Here is a 15,317-nt window from a genome sequence, read left to right on the forward strand (position 1 = left end):
TTATACCAAATTCAGAAGATGGTGTTAAACTTAGTGAGTGATGGCCATGGATATTTATAGATTTGATTTTAGGAGGGTATTTTGGGACTAATACTTTTTGAGGGTAATTATAAATTCATCACACATTTTTTTTCTTATTATATACTCCGTATTACATAAACATGGATTAAAAAGTTACCGAGTATACCGTAGAATTCATTTATGTTTATGTATGTCTGATGGAATTATAAAAAATTGTGTGGAAATATCATCAACCTTTTTTCGAATTTTTTTTTTCCAATCACATGAGATTGGATTTGACATGCAATAAATCACATGTGATTCTGTATGCCAATCACATGTGATTGTAAAACTCAATCACATGTGATTCTGCATGTTAAATTCAATCAAATGTGATTAAAAAAAATATTGAATCACATGTGATTGGATTTTACATATAGAATTACATGTGATTGGATTTGGAATGCTAAATTTAAAAAAAATAAAAAAAATTCTGAAAAAAAAAATTTCTGAAAAAAAATTTCAAAAAATTTTTTTTTTTATTTTTTTTTTCAATCACATGTGATTGTCGAGCCATATGTCGCGTTCTGATTGGTCCGTTGGATTTAAACAAATTATTGGATTCAAGTGATTACAACTCGTATAAAAGAATATAATATAATTGAAAAAGAACTTCGTGTACCTGGTTTATTTTTTATTTAATACTTAATAATATAACGATAATAAATGAATAATCAGTTGAAAAACAAGTGCCTCTAAAAGTTGTGAATGATAGTGATAAATTTGTAGGAATGTGGTTCTAATTTCAAAAATGGTAGTTACAAAGATAGTGAACAAATGATTGAGGCATGATTATAAGGGGTTATTGGTCCAGGCATACTAATGTAACATCTTTAGTGTCACTAGAGATGTTACATTAGTTTAGCTGGACCAATAACCCCCTTATAATCATGTCTCACTATCATTTGTGGGTTTAAATTTAAAGACAAATGTTTGTATATATTTAAATAAAAATTTATTATTTTTGTATTTAAAAAATTTCTAGACGATGTGGTAAAGTATGCACCACCAAATTATTCAATGGACTATCCCTGTCCCTTGTATAGTTTTGTTTTCTAAAGCTTTATTTGTTTTTATAACGGTCAAACTTTTTATTAAGTAACAAACCTAACTAGCGAGAAGCTAGAGGGCCAAAAGTTTACAATGGATTATATAATCAAAACATTAAATTACTAACACCTTTGCCTCAATTTTTTACCCAAAAAATGAAAATGAATGAATGGAATCAAATAAAACACACTTCTTTCTTAATTGCATGAGTGTTGAAAACAATCTCATTCCTGTATCTCCAAATAGTCCACGCTGTTGTCGCCGCAATCACGTACATTTGATTCTTCCAATCCGCATTAGAATTACTATTATCAATCCAACTTACAACCTCTTCTCATGACATTACATCCATCGGAATATCAACATTACCCCAAACACGAATATTGCCCCATAACTCACGAGCCATAGGGCAATCAAAAAAGACATGATCAACATCTTCCACGCTTGCACCACACGTCAGACACGAGATGTCTAAAATGTCCAACCCTTTAAGCATCAAATTAAATCTATGTGGTGTAACGACCCGAATTTTTTTTCCCATGAATATATATATATATATGAGATTAATATTTACATAATTAAACGTTTCCAACATGTTAAGAAATCAAACTTGTTAAGACTTGAATGTTTGAAACAGATTTTACTTAGACGTTTGACCACCCAGTCCGTCCGACGATTCATGAACGTCATAACTTATAAAAATGATATAGTGGTATACACACACACACACACACACACACACACACACACACACACACACACACACACACACATATATATATATATATATATATATATATATATATATATATATATATATATATATATATATATATATATATATATATATATATATATATCTAACTTGATAAAATGGTAATTAAGTATCTCATTAAGTATATTAAGAATGAACTATATACATAAAATGAGACTACTAACTCAAAGGTTTCGAAACAAAATATATATATATATATATATATAACGTTTAACGATGTAATAACGCCTTGATTAAAATGAATACATATGTATCGTATTATGATGTATTAATACACTTTTAAAAGACTTAATTACATATATCAAAATACTACTACTCAACAAAGATAGCTATACTTGTATTCGCGTTCGATTTTCTCAAGAATTCTACTCGTATTCATACGGTATTTTTACCCGTATAATACACAGCTTCTATAAGTACTTATTATTGGTATATACCAATAGAAAAGCATCACAATCACTTCCTAATCAGTTGTATATGACTCATTAACCATGATGGAAACATGTAGGGTTGCATCTTTGTCTTATACCTTAAATGATTAAGCTAGATTACAAACTAAAATCCCTTTAAACATATCCCACATTACGACACAAATCACGCACACATAAATCAATTTCATTTGCATTTTACTACTCTAAATTCTCTCTAATCTACATCTCTTTCAAGTCCTAAAAACCCTTCATCAATTCAGCAAGTTTAAGAATCAAAAACTAAGTTAGAATCATCATAAGAAAGCTTGATCAAGAACGTATCAAGATAGTCATCCAATTTCAAGTAGTTTGCTTTCAAACTCTTAATTCATTTCAAGAACACTTGCAAGATCAAGAAATCTTCATTTACCTCAGTAACTTTCCATTCTAAATCAAGGTGATAATCATATTCAAGCTTTGATTCGATTTCTATAAATATAACTATCTTAAATCAAGTAGTAATCTTACTTGAACTTTGTTTCATTCCATGATTCTACTTCAAAAATTCCCAAGCTTTCAAGATCATCATCAAACTCAGAGCAACTCCATATTTTTCGAGCAACCTTTTTCATTTCATTTGAGGTAGTAACCTTGTTTATAACCTTGTTCGATTCATATTTATATAGCTATCTTATTCGAAGAATATAACTTGTAATCACAAGAACATAGTTTAGTTAATTCTAAACTTGTTTGCAAACAAAGTTAATCCTTCTAACTTGACTTTTAAAAACAACTATACACATGTAATATATCTATATGATATGCTAACATAAGGATTTAAAACTGGTAAACACGAAGAACACCGTAAAACTAAACATACGCCGTAGTAGTGAAACCAGGGCTTGTTTTGGGTCGGATATTTACAAACTATCATAAACTTTGAATTTAAAGTTTGTTTTCTGGGAAAATGTTATTTCATATGAACATGATAATATATTCAAAATTCAAGGTTAAACTCAAGGTAGAAGTATGTTTTGCAAAATGGTCATCAAGATGTCGTTCTTTCGACGAAAATGACCACCTCTTTCTAATTTGACTTATACCCTGTAAATCCGACTATAAAATAATACTTTTACAGTTTAGTTTTAGAAAATTGAGTTCAATACAAAACCATAGCAATTTGATTCACTCAAAACCGATTTGTAATGAAGAAATTATGGGCAAAACAATATTGGTTAAAAAATAGCTAAGTTAACTAAGGGATTATTTTAACAAAATCTATACTAACCATATCCTAGCTAACTTTTCCTATATCCTACATGTATTTAAATATGTTATGACTATTTCCTTGTATTATACTAGTCTTGGTTAAGTCCGAGACAATATAATATAATCTTGATTAGTTAAGACAATAGTTATGCAATACGTCAGATAAATCGTAAGACACATGCACACAATACGTCTGGGTTAATTCTAAGATAATACGTGTTCAGTAGGTTATGATTGAGTCTTGTACAATGTGTATACAATACGTCTTGATTAAATTCTAAGTTTATATATTGGAGTATTGGACTATATTTGGACTACTAACGTTGGACTGCTAACTTGACAACTTAAATCATCAACACGTAATTAAAAATATGATATGAATATAATTGTATTATATTTTGATATATATATATATATATATAATTGTTATAGGTTCATGAATCGTTCCAAGGCCAAGTCTAATTTTCAACGTTTTGAAAATCTACTCAAGTGAGTTATAGTCTAATTTTTACTATCTAATATTTATAGGACGAGAATACATGCAGCTTTATAAATGTTTTACAAAATAGACACAAGTACTTGAAACTACATTCTATGGTTGAATTATTATACCGGATATCACCCCTTTAGCTTGGTAACCTAAGAATTAGTGAACGCCCCTAATTGACGCGAATCGTAAAGATAGATATATGGGCATTGACACGCTCCAGTTAGAAAATTTGAACTGCTTTAGTACTTCAATTTCTATACAGATTGCTATATGCCTGTATTTAGCATACTGATTGCGAGTGCCGGTATGTGGGGGATATTTTATATGCATTTTGTTAATGTCGGTTACCAGGTGTTCATCATATAAATGATTTTTATACAGATTGCTATATGCATGTATGTTGTTTATGAAAAATGAAATCTTGTGGTCTATTATTACAATTTGTTATATAGGTTAAACCTATAACTCACTAACATTTTTGTTGACGTTTTTAAGCATGTTTATTCTCAGGTGATTATTAAGAGCTTCCGCTGTTGCATGCTATTTAAGGACAAGATTTGGAGTCAGCATGCTTGTATGATATTGTTTAAAAACTGCATTCGGAAACATCTTTTGTTGTAACATGTTATTAATCATTATGAAATGGTCATGTGTAAACTTTGTATTTTTAGATTATCATTGATTGATAATCTATATTATGTAAGTTAAATCTTTATCAAATAAATAAAGGTTATGGTTTGTTTTAAAAACGAATGCAGTCTTTGAAAAACGTCTCATATAGAAGTCAAAACCTCGCAATGAAATTAATTAATATGAAACGTTTATAATCGATATGAACGGGGAATTTCAGTTGGTATCAGAGCATTGGTTTTAGAGAACCAGAAACTTGCATTAGTGTGTCTAACCGAGTTTTTTAGGATGCATTAGTGAGTCTGGACTTCGACCGTATCTGCTTTAAAAGCGATTGCTTAACATTTTATTGGAAACCATATATTTTTAACATGTAAATATTATAGGATATATCAATCTCTTAACATGTTTGCTATTATGTGATAGATGACTTAATCCGATCACATTAGTCTATCAAGCACCTCCGATTACATTAGTCATTCAAGCGACTCCATATAGTGAGTCAAAATCTTCAACCACTGTACCAAGGCTAAAGTTAGTCGATGGTGTCACCGATGAAGAAGAAAAATACTGGGAAGATTAATTCACAATTTTTCGAGGAACCGAAAGAGGATTCCGAGAAGGATTTCGAAGAGGAATCCGACGAAGTAGTAGAAATTACACCGGCACAATTTAATAAAGGAAAGAAAAAGAATTGGGGGGAAATCTTTAATTATTAAAATAGAGAAACCCGATCCCAAACCCGATAGACCTTTAGTTATCAGGAATAACCCTCACCATTCATACCGTAAACACCCGTACTACTTAAACTTTGATTATCGACCCTGGAACATCTAAGAGACTAGGTTTTTATGGAAAGGGCTTGAAAACGAACTAAGTCCGAAGAAGAAGAAGAAGAAGAAGAAGAAGAAGAAGAAGCAAATAAGTTCGAATGAAGAGTTTGCAGTTATTAACTTTTACCGTGCCTTGTAATATATGTATTATAACGTGCTTGTGCTTTTATGCTATATGTAAAAATGCCTTGTTATTTCCCATCATCTTCTACAGACCTAAGTATAATTTTCATCTCTTTTATAGTATATAACGAAATACAAAAATGGATGTTAGGGATAGACAACCGAATATTTTAGAGGATCTGCCACAAGAAATGCTTGTTAAAATCTTGTCTAGGGTTGGTCAGGATTCATCTGCTAAATTGTTTATGGTGAAATTGGTTTGCAAAGCATTCAAAAGGCATTCCGAGCATGCCTTGGCTTATAAAAGGATTTCATTTGATAGGTGGTGTATGTCACCTTGGGGAAACCATAAGTTGGCCCATATTTTCTTTTTAGCCATATATTTCGAAAACCCAAATGCAATTTTTCGCTATGGTTTGAGGGCTTACTTTGATTATATGTACCCCGATATAGGGCTTCGTTTATTAGAAAAGGCTTCAAATATGCAACTTAAAGAGGCATGTTATGTTTATGGTTTGGTTATGTTTGCCTCTCACCAAATAGAGAAAAAGAACATCGGATTACAAATTCTTAATCAAACATTTCCACTGGTAACGGATTTGGCGGTTGAGGTGAGAACTAAGGTTTTTGATTTGTTACAACGTTGTGGGGTATTATGTAATTCCCATCCTTTTGATGACGTCGCAACGTGCTGCACTATCCAGGGTTACAACGGTTATTTTTCACTTAATATTGGATGGGAAATAATATTGATTAAACCGGAATGCATGACTTGTTTTTGGTCCTATGAGTTGCGTGTTTTTACTAAATGATTTGGGTTTAACTAGATTTGTCTCAGCAGCTACCATACTTCACGCCTTGTATAATAGTTATCGTGTGCTATATTTCATGTAAAATAGTGGTATTGTATGATTGTAAAATATTATACCAAAAGTTTAAGTGTGAAGTGTTAATGTATTAAGTTTTTCATGGTAGAATATTATCTTAATAGTAGTATTTGATTTTTGTATTAGCTATGAACTTTAACAGGTAGGTACTACTCGAATTACAATTATAAAATGCCAATATGAAGAAAAAGCTTTTATAATAAGTTCATATTATGCTACAAAATACTACTCCTAATGTTCTATATGATTAACTTAACTTTTTTAGCTATTTTGAAGGAAATGGCTCCACAACCAGACAAACCTTGAACATGAGCAAGGAAGATTTCCGTGCTTTCCTTGCTGCAAACATAGCCGCAGTGCATGCTGCTATGCACAAAAACAACAATCAATCAGGGTCTAGCAGTGGAACTAACTACACAGGAAATCGTATAGGATGCTCCTACAAAGCTTTCACTGCCTATAAACCCCTGGAGTTTGATGGAACAGAAGGGGCAGTCGGGCTAAAATGGTGGACCGAAAAGTTTGAATATGTATTTGCAATAAGCAAATGTGCTGAAGAGGATAGGGTGAAATATGCCTCGCATACTTTCACAGGTACTGCGTTAACATGGTGGAACACCTATCTTGAGCAAGTGGGACAAAATACTGCTTACGCACTACCGTGGTCAGTATTCAAACACATGATGAATGAGCAGTACCGTCTCAGGAATGAAGTCAATAAGCTCAAGACAGAGCTTAGAGAACTACGAACTCATGGATACGATATCACCACATACGAGCGACGATTTACAGAGTTGTCTCTATTGTGTCCAGGAGTGTTTGAGGATGATGAAGAACAGATTGACGCGTATGTGAAAGGTTTACCGGAGAGGATTCAAGAGGATGTAAGTTCATACGCACCCACCTCAATGCAGAACGCAAGTTGAATGGCTCACAAACTCATGGGCCAGATTGAGGGAAGAATTAAAGAACAGGCTGCCGAGGAGGCCAAAATGAAACAAGTCAAGAAGAAGTGGGAAAAAAATAGTGACAAGGGTCACCACTACAACCACAACAATCGCAACATTAATCGCAACGACAATCACAACAACCGCCCCCACAACAACTACAACAACCGCCCCAACAACAACTACAACAACCATCCCAACAACAATATCAATCGCAATAACAATAATCCCAATATTAACAACAAGAGGCAGAAACTCCATGCCCAAGGTGTGAAGGATACCATCCGACCGGGTTCTGTACGGCATCATGTACCAAGTGTAACAGAAATGGTTATGGTATGATGAATTGTGAAGTCTACGAGCCAATGGCTAACAGGAATAAAGGAACAAATAATGTCGGAACAAATAATACCGCCGTTATTTGTTATGGATGCGGAAAGCCGGGTTATTTCAGAAACGAATGCCCAAACCAAGGGAATAATAACGGGCAAAGCCGTGGAAGAGCCTTCAACATTAATGCAGCAGAAGCGCAGGAAGACCCGGAGCTTGTTACGGGTACATTTCTTATTGATGAAAAACATGCTTATGTTTTATTTGATTCGGGTGCGGATAGGAGATATATGAGTAGAGATTTTTGTGCTAAACTAAGTTGTCCATTAACACCTTTGGATAATAAGTGTTTACTCGAATTAGCAAACGGTAAACTAGTTAAAGCCGATAAAATATACCGGGACAGAAAAATTAAACTGGTTGGCGAAACATTTGAAATTAATTTGATACCAGTAGAATTAGGGAGTTTTGATGTAATAATTGGCATGGACTGGTTGATTAAATAGAGAGCAGAGGTCGTTTGTTACAAGAATGCCATTCGTATTTTGCGTAAAAAGGGAAGACCCTTAATGGTGTACGGAAAAAAGGATAACGCGAAGTTAAATCTTATTTGTAGCTTGAAGGCGCAAAAGCTAATAAGAAAAGGTTGCTATGCAATTTTAGCACACGTCGAGAAAGTCAATGCACCAGCTTTGTTCATGGACCTCATGAACCGAGTGCGTGGACCATATCTTGACAAGTTTGTCATTGTTTTCATCGATGACATACTTATTTACTCTAAGAATGACCAAGAGCACGAAGAACATTTGAGAATGGTGCTAGAATTGTTAAGGAAGGAAGAACTGTACGCTAAGTTTTCTAAGTGTGCATTTTGGTTGGAAGAAGTGCAATTCCTCGATCATATGGTGAGCAAAGAAGGCATTCAGGTTAATCCGGCAAAGATTGAAACCGTTGAAAAGTGGGAAACCTCGAAAACTCCAACGCACATACGTCAATTTTTAGGATTGGATGGTTACTACAGAAGATTCATCCAAGATTTTTCCAGAGTAGCAAAACCCCTAACTGCATTAACGCATAAAGGGAAGGATGAGCAAGAGAAAGTGTTTCAATGGTTGAAGAAAAAGTTAACTACAGCACCTATATTGTCATTACCCGAAGGGAATGATAATTTTGTGATTTATTGTGATGCTTCAAAGCAAGGTCTTGGTTGTGTGTTAATGCAACGTACGAAGGTGATTGCTTATGTGTCTAGACAATTAAAGATTCACGAGCAAAATTACACGGCTCACGATTTGGAATTGGGCGCTGTTGTTTTTGCATTAAAAATGTGGAGGCACTATTTATATGGGGTCAAATGTATCATATATACCGACCACAAAATTCTGCAACATATATTTGATCAAAAGCAACTGAACATGAGGCAGCCTAGGTGGGCTGAACTGCTAAATGATTATGACTGTGAAATTCGTTACGACCTGGGGAAGACAAATGTAGTAGCCGATGCTTTGAGTAGAAAGGAAAGTGAATCTATCCGAGTAAAAGCTTTGAATATAGTTATTCATACTAACCTTACTACTCGAATAAAAGAGGTGCAACAGGAGGTTTTAAAAGAAGGAAGTTTTGAAAATGAAATACCCAAAGGATTGGATAAACAACTTAATATTCGAGAATACAGAACTCGATATTTGGCTGAAAGAATTTAGGTACCAAAGTTTGGGGATTCGAGGAAACTGGTACTTAATGAAGCACATAAAACCAGATACTCAATACATCCAGAAGCGGGAAAAATGTACCAAGACCTCAAGAAACACTTTTGGTGGCCAGGTATGAAAGCCGATATTGCTACATACGTAGGGGAATGTTTGACTTGTTCTAAAGTTAAAGATGAACACCAAAAACCATCGGGACTACTTCAACAACCTGAAATCCTGGAATGGAAATGGGAAAACATTACCATGAATTTCATTACTAAATTGCCAAGGACTGCAAGTGGTTATGATACAATTTAGGTAATAGTCGATCGTCTTACCAAATTAGCACACTTTTTGCCAATGAAAGAAGATGATAAGATGGAGAGATTGGCACGACTATACTTAAAAGAAGTCGTCTCCAGACATGGGATACCAATCTCTATTATCTTTGATCGTGATGGCAGGTTTATTTCAAGATTTTGGCAGTCGTTACATAAAGCATTGGGAATTCATCTAGACTTAAGTACTGCCTATCATTCACAAACAGATGGCCAAAGTGAAAGGTCGATTTAGACACTTGAAGACATGCTACGAGCATGTGTTATTGATATTGGAAACGGTTGGGATCGACATCTACCATTAGCAGAATTTTACTACAACAGCAGTGTAACGACCCTGGATTTTCCAACGTTTATTTATTAATAATTGTTATTATTAATATTTGTGAATTAACGAATGTAAGTTATTACATTTACTTGTTACCATGATTGCCCGAACTTAACTTTAATTGCCCGGAACGTCTTTGTGACACATTAAAGTTTCATGAATAATATTTTTAGAATATTATTTAGATTCATGATTAAGTTTATTAATCATTTTAATTAACTATGGTTTCTAGTTAATTACTTGGGCTTTGTTGGACTTAACTTGTTAATTACTTGAACTTGGGCCTTTATTAGTGTTAGTGGACTTAGAAGCCCACCCTACATCTTTAATGGATTAATTTAGCCTATTACTCCATGTAAGTAGTGATGGAATTTAACAACATTATAAACAACATGTTCTTAAGATTTACATGTTCATAAAACCATTTTTATGATTTAAAGTAAGCGGAAGCATGAATATAAGTTCATGTTTATTAGTTTAACCATTAAGTTAAATTCCATGTAAATATCAAGTCTTGAATATATGCTTACAAATAAGAACAAGTAGAGAAGATTCATACCTCCTCAAGCTTGTTGAGGGTAGTTTACAAAAGTGCAAGATGATGATGAAGATGATGGCAAGAAAGCCTCTAACTTGAAGCCTCAAGTGTGTAATACCCACAAGCAATTGATGTACCAACACCACCTTTTGATATGTTAGGATTTTAGACACTAGAGAGAGTTAGAATAACAAGCAAAAGACTCCTCTTTGATGCCAAAACAGTTCAGCCAGAATAGCAGCCGCAAACAGTTTTTTGTTGTTGTTGTTTTATGTATATCTCTCTCACACTTTAGTTAAAATGCATGGTTTTTGGAGACTAGCATGTGTATGAGGAGTTGTGCTCTCAAAAGTAACAAAATACTAGCATGAGATGCTCTCTTAGAGACCCAAAATTCTGCCACTTAAATGGGTTTTATTTAATTTGATTGTTTATAAAACAATTTATATACATTCATGCTATTATTTTGTTACTTGCATATTTTATAAAACCATTTATAAAATATAACACATTATAATTATTTACACCTATAAATAATCAAATCCTCATTGTGTAAATTATCCAAATAATTTATCTCAAGTGATAATATTTTAGAAAACCGATTTTCTAAAATCCAAGTGTCGCGTATTTACTTAACGATCCAATCGCTAAGATTAAATACATTTAAAGTGTCGATAAGCTTGTTATTGGTATGACCCGACTTGGATCATAACACGTTAGCCACATTAATTAAATATGTCTCTCGGGCATACGAAAAACCTTCAATCTCCCACTTGCACGAGAAACATAAGAAATTAATGCAAGCGACGGATACCACCTAACGACCGTCCATCGCCCCCAATATGTTATGACTTTGTGCCATTCAATAACATCATCCTTTTTGAGTTCCCATCTCGAATATGAATAGGTGAATCTTTCGTTATATCCTTTCGTCCTAGATGTCATGTTAAATCCAAGAGACACAGAATGATCACTCTCTTTTAGATTTAACTTTATCAGGCCTTAGACATCTGACTCTCAACGAATAAGAGGGACAAATTCCATCTTGACTACATACGTCCTAAATATATACCTTGCATTATATCTGAGCTCTTCCTTATGAACTACCATATTACAGAATAGCGAAGGAAAGAATCAAGACACAATACTTGGTAAATATCCGAACCGAATATGTATCTCAGGTCAGAGGATACAATGATATTCTCCTTTACTCAAGACTACATGTGATCAACCACAAAGGCTCTATTTAGTAAATCTTGAGGGCGGGTCTTCCAATATTTGTATCCCACAAATATCTTTGAACCTTGGTTGCAACCTTGCCCCACATTCATACCGTGAATATTTACCAATCCGAGTTCATAATAGTCTAAACCTCACACTTGTTCCCACAAATGTGATCGACTACGGAATTTAGAATAATTGCTTATTCATGGATAAAATATGCAAAATAGGAACATAACTCAAAATAAATTAATACCATAATTATATTAATGAGTTTGAACAATTTCATTCCGATACATTACTTAAAACAGATCACAACCAATCACTAGAATATCGAAGCCCTAATGCATTAACATGCCCTTGATGTTTTGCACCATGTAAGAGCTTCGTGAGTGGATCCGCTATATTAAGATCTGTGTGAACTTTGTGAATACATATCTTTCCCTTTTCAACTTCATCCCTTATGTAGTTGAATCTCCGCTCAATGTGACGGGTCTTTTGGTGAGCACGAGGTTCTTTGATTTGAGCAATCGCACCTTCGTTGTCACAAAAGATCTCAAGAGGGTCCTGAATGGAAGGGACTACTCCTAAGTCGTCGATAAATTTCTTCATCCATGCAGCTTCCTGAGTTGCCAATGAGGCGGCAATGTACTCCGACTCTGTAGTGGATAATGCAACAACATCCTGTTTTGAACTCTTCCAAGAGACTGCACCTCCATTTAACGTGAAGACATAACCGGATTGTGATCGAGAATCATCTCGATCAGTTTGGAAATTCGCATCCACGTAACCTTTTACAGCGAGTTCCTCCTCATCAGACCCATATATCAGAAACATATCCTCAGCCCTCCTAAGGTATTTCAATATACTTTTGACAGCAATCCAATGACTGTTTCCTGGGTTATTCTGGTATCTACTTGTCAGGCTAAGAGCGCATGACACATCCGGTCTAGTGCATATCATTGCATATGATAATGCTAAAAACGAACATATATTTCATAGCATTATTCCTCAAGAAAGACAAGCTTTTAGTTGCAATTTTTCTATTTACAAGTAATATTCGTTTAAAATAATAAAAGGTGAAGACAAAAGACAGATTCGACGAATTGAAGATGCAAACGACCAAAAAGCTCAAATGTACAAAATACAATCAAAGAGGTTCCAATTATTGATAAGAAACATCTCGAAATTACAAGAGTACAAGATTCAAAACGCAAAGTACAAGATATTAAATTATTCGCAAAGACGTTCGAAAAACCGGAACCGGGATCAGAGTCAACTCTCAACGCTCGACGCAACGGACTAAAAATTACAAGTTAACTATGTATATAAATATAATATAATATACAATTAATTATATAAATTATATATAAATTATATTTATATAATAATCCGTCGGCAAGAAATGCTCCAAAATGGTGTGAGCTGTAAAATCGAACTCCGCGACTTGCGGAGTTCAAAGAGGGAAAAGACCGCGACTCGCGGAGCTCACCTGGACTCAAATCCCTATAAAAGCAAACACAGTTTGATCGCAAAAATATCCAAAAAAATTCAATCTCTCTCTATATATGTATACGTAAATATATATAATTTATATTTTAATTTTAATTTTAAATTCTAATAATAAGTGTATGTTAGCGAATGTTGTAAGGGTGTAAGTCGAAATTCTGTCCGTGTAACGCTACGCTATTTTTAATCATTGTAAGTTATGTTCAACCTTTTTAATTTAATGTCTCGTAGCTAAGTTATTATTATGCTTATTTAAAACGAAGTAATCACGATGTTGGGCTAATTACTAAAATTGGGTAATTGGGCTTTGTACCATAATTGGGGTTTGGACAAAAGAACGACACTTGTGGAAATTAGACTATGGGCTATTAATGGGCTTTATATTTGTTTATCTAAATGATAGTTTGTTAATTTTAATATAAAGATTTACAATTGGACGTCCCTATAAATAACCATATACACTCAATCAGACACGATGGGCGGGATATTTATATGTACGAATAATCGTTCATTTAACCGGACACGGGAATGGATTAATAGCCACTAGAATTATTAAAACAGGGGTGAAATTATGTACAAGGACACTTGGCATAATTGATAACAAAGTATTAAAACCTTGGGTTACACTCAGTCGACATCCTGGTGTAATTATTAAACAAAGTATTAAAATCTTGTTACAGTTTAAGTCCCCAATTAGTTGGAATATTTGACTTCGGGTATAAGGATAATTTGACGAGGACACTCGCACTTTATATTTATGACTGATGGACTGTTATGGACAAAAACCAGACGGACATATTAAATAATCCAGGACAAAGGACAATTAACCCATGGGCATAAAACTAAAATCAACACGTCAAACATCATGATTACGGAAGTTTAAATAAGCATAATTCTTTTATTTCATATTTAATTTCCTTTATTTTATATTTAATTGCAATTCTAATTATCGCACTTTTATTTTTTGTTATTGTATTTAATTGCACTTTTAATTATCGTACTTTTTAATTATCGCACTTTTATTTATCGCAATTTCATTATCATTATTTCCTTTACGCTTTAAATTAAGTCTTTTATTTATTTTTAATATTTTACATTTGGTTTTAACTGCGACTAAAGTTTTTAAAATCGACAAACCGGTCATTAAACGGTAAAAACCCCCCTTTATAATAATAATATTACCTATATATATATTTGTATTTTTATAAATTTAAACTAATATAGCGTTAAGCTTTGTGAAAAAGATTCCCTGTGGAACGAACCGGACTTACTAAAAACTACACTACTGTACGATTAGATACACTGCCTATAAGTGTTGTAGCAAGATTTAAGTATATCCATTCTATAAATAAATAACTATCTTGTGTAAAATTGTATCATATTTAATAGTATATCCTTGTAAAATATAAGCTATTTTATATACACCTCGCATAACATCAAGTACTTTTGGCGCCGCTGCCGGGGATCGCCGAAGCGAAACGCCACACAAAAAAAAAATACGTTTTTGTAAAAATACGTTTTAAATATTCGAAAATATAAAAAGAAAACAAAAATATAAATATTTTTAAGAGTTTGTTAAATATTTAAGTTTTATAAAGTTTCTTTATTTTTATTTTATAAAAATATAAGTTTTATTTATTTTGTTTTTATTTTAAACATAAAATCAAAAAACCGAAAAAAAACATATATAAATCTAGTTTTAAGAGTTTTATTTATAAAATTATAAAATATTTCTATTTTTATTTTAGGTTTTAAAATATAAGTTTTATTAAATTTATATAAATATATTTTATTTAAAACAGAAAAATAAATAAATAAAATATAAATAAAACTGACCTGTTGAATTTTGACCTGCATCTCGTCTGAGCCTGAACCCTCCGCGAATCGC

This window comes from Rutidosis leptorrhynchoides, chromosome 8 (assembly GCF_046630445.1).
Source record: "Rutidosis leptorrhynchoides isolate AG116_Rl617_1_P2 chromosome 8, CSIRO_AGI_Rlap_v1, whole genome shotgun sequence".
NCBI lineage: Eukaryota > Viridiplantae > Streptophyta > Magnoliopsida > Asterales > Asteraceae > Rutidosis > Rutidosis leptorrhynchoides.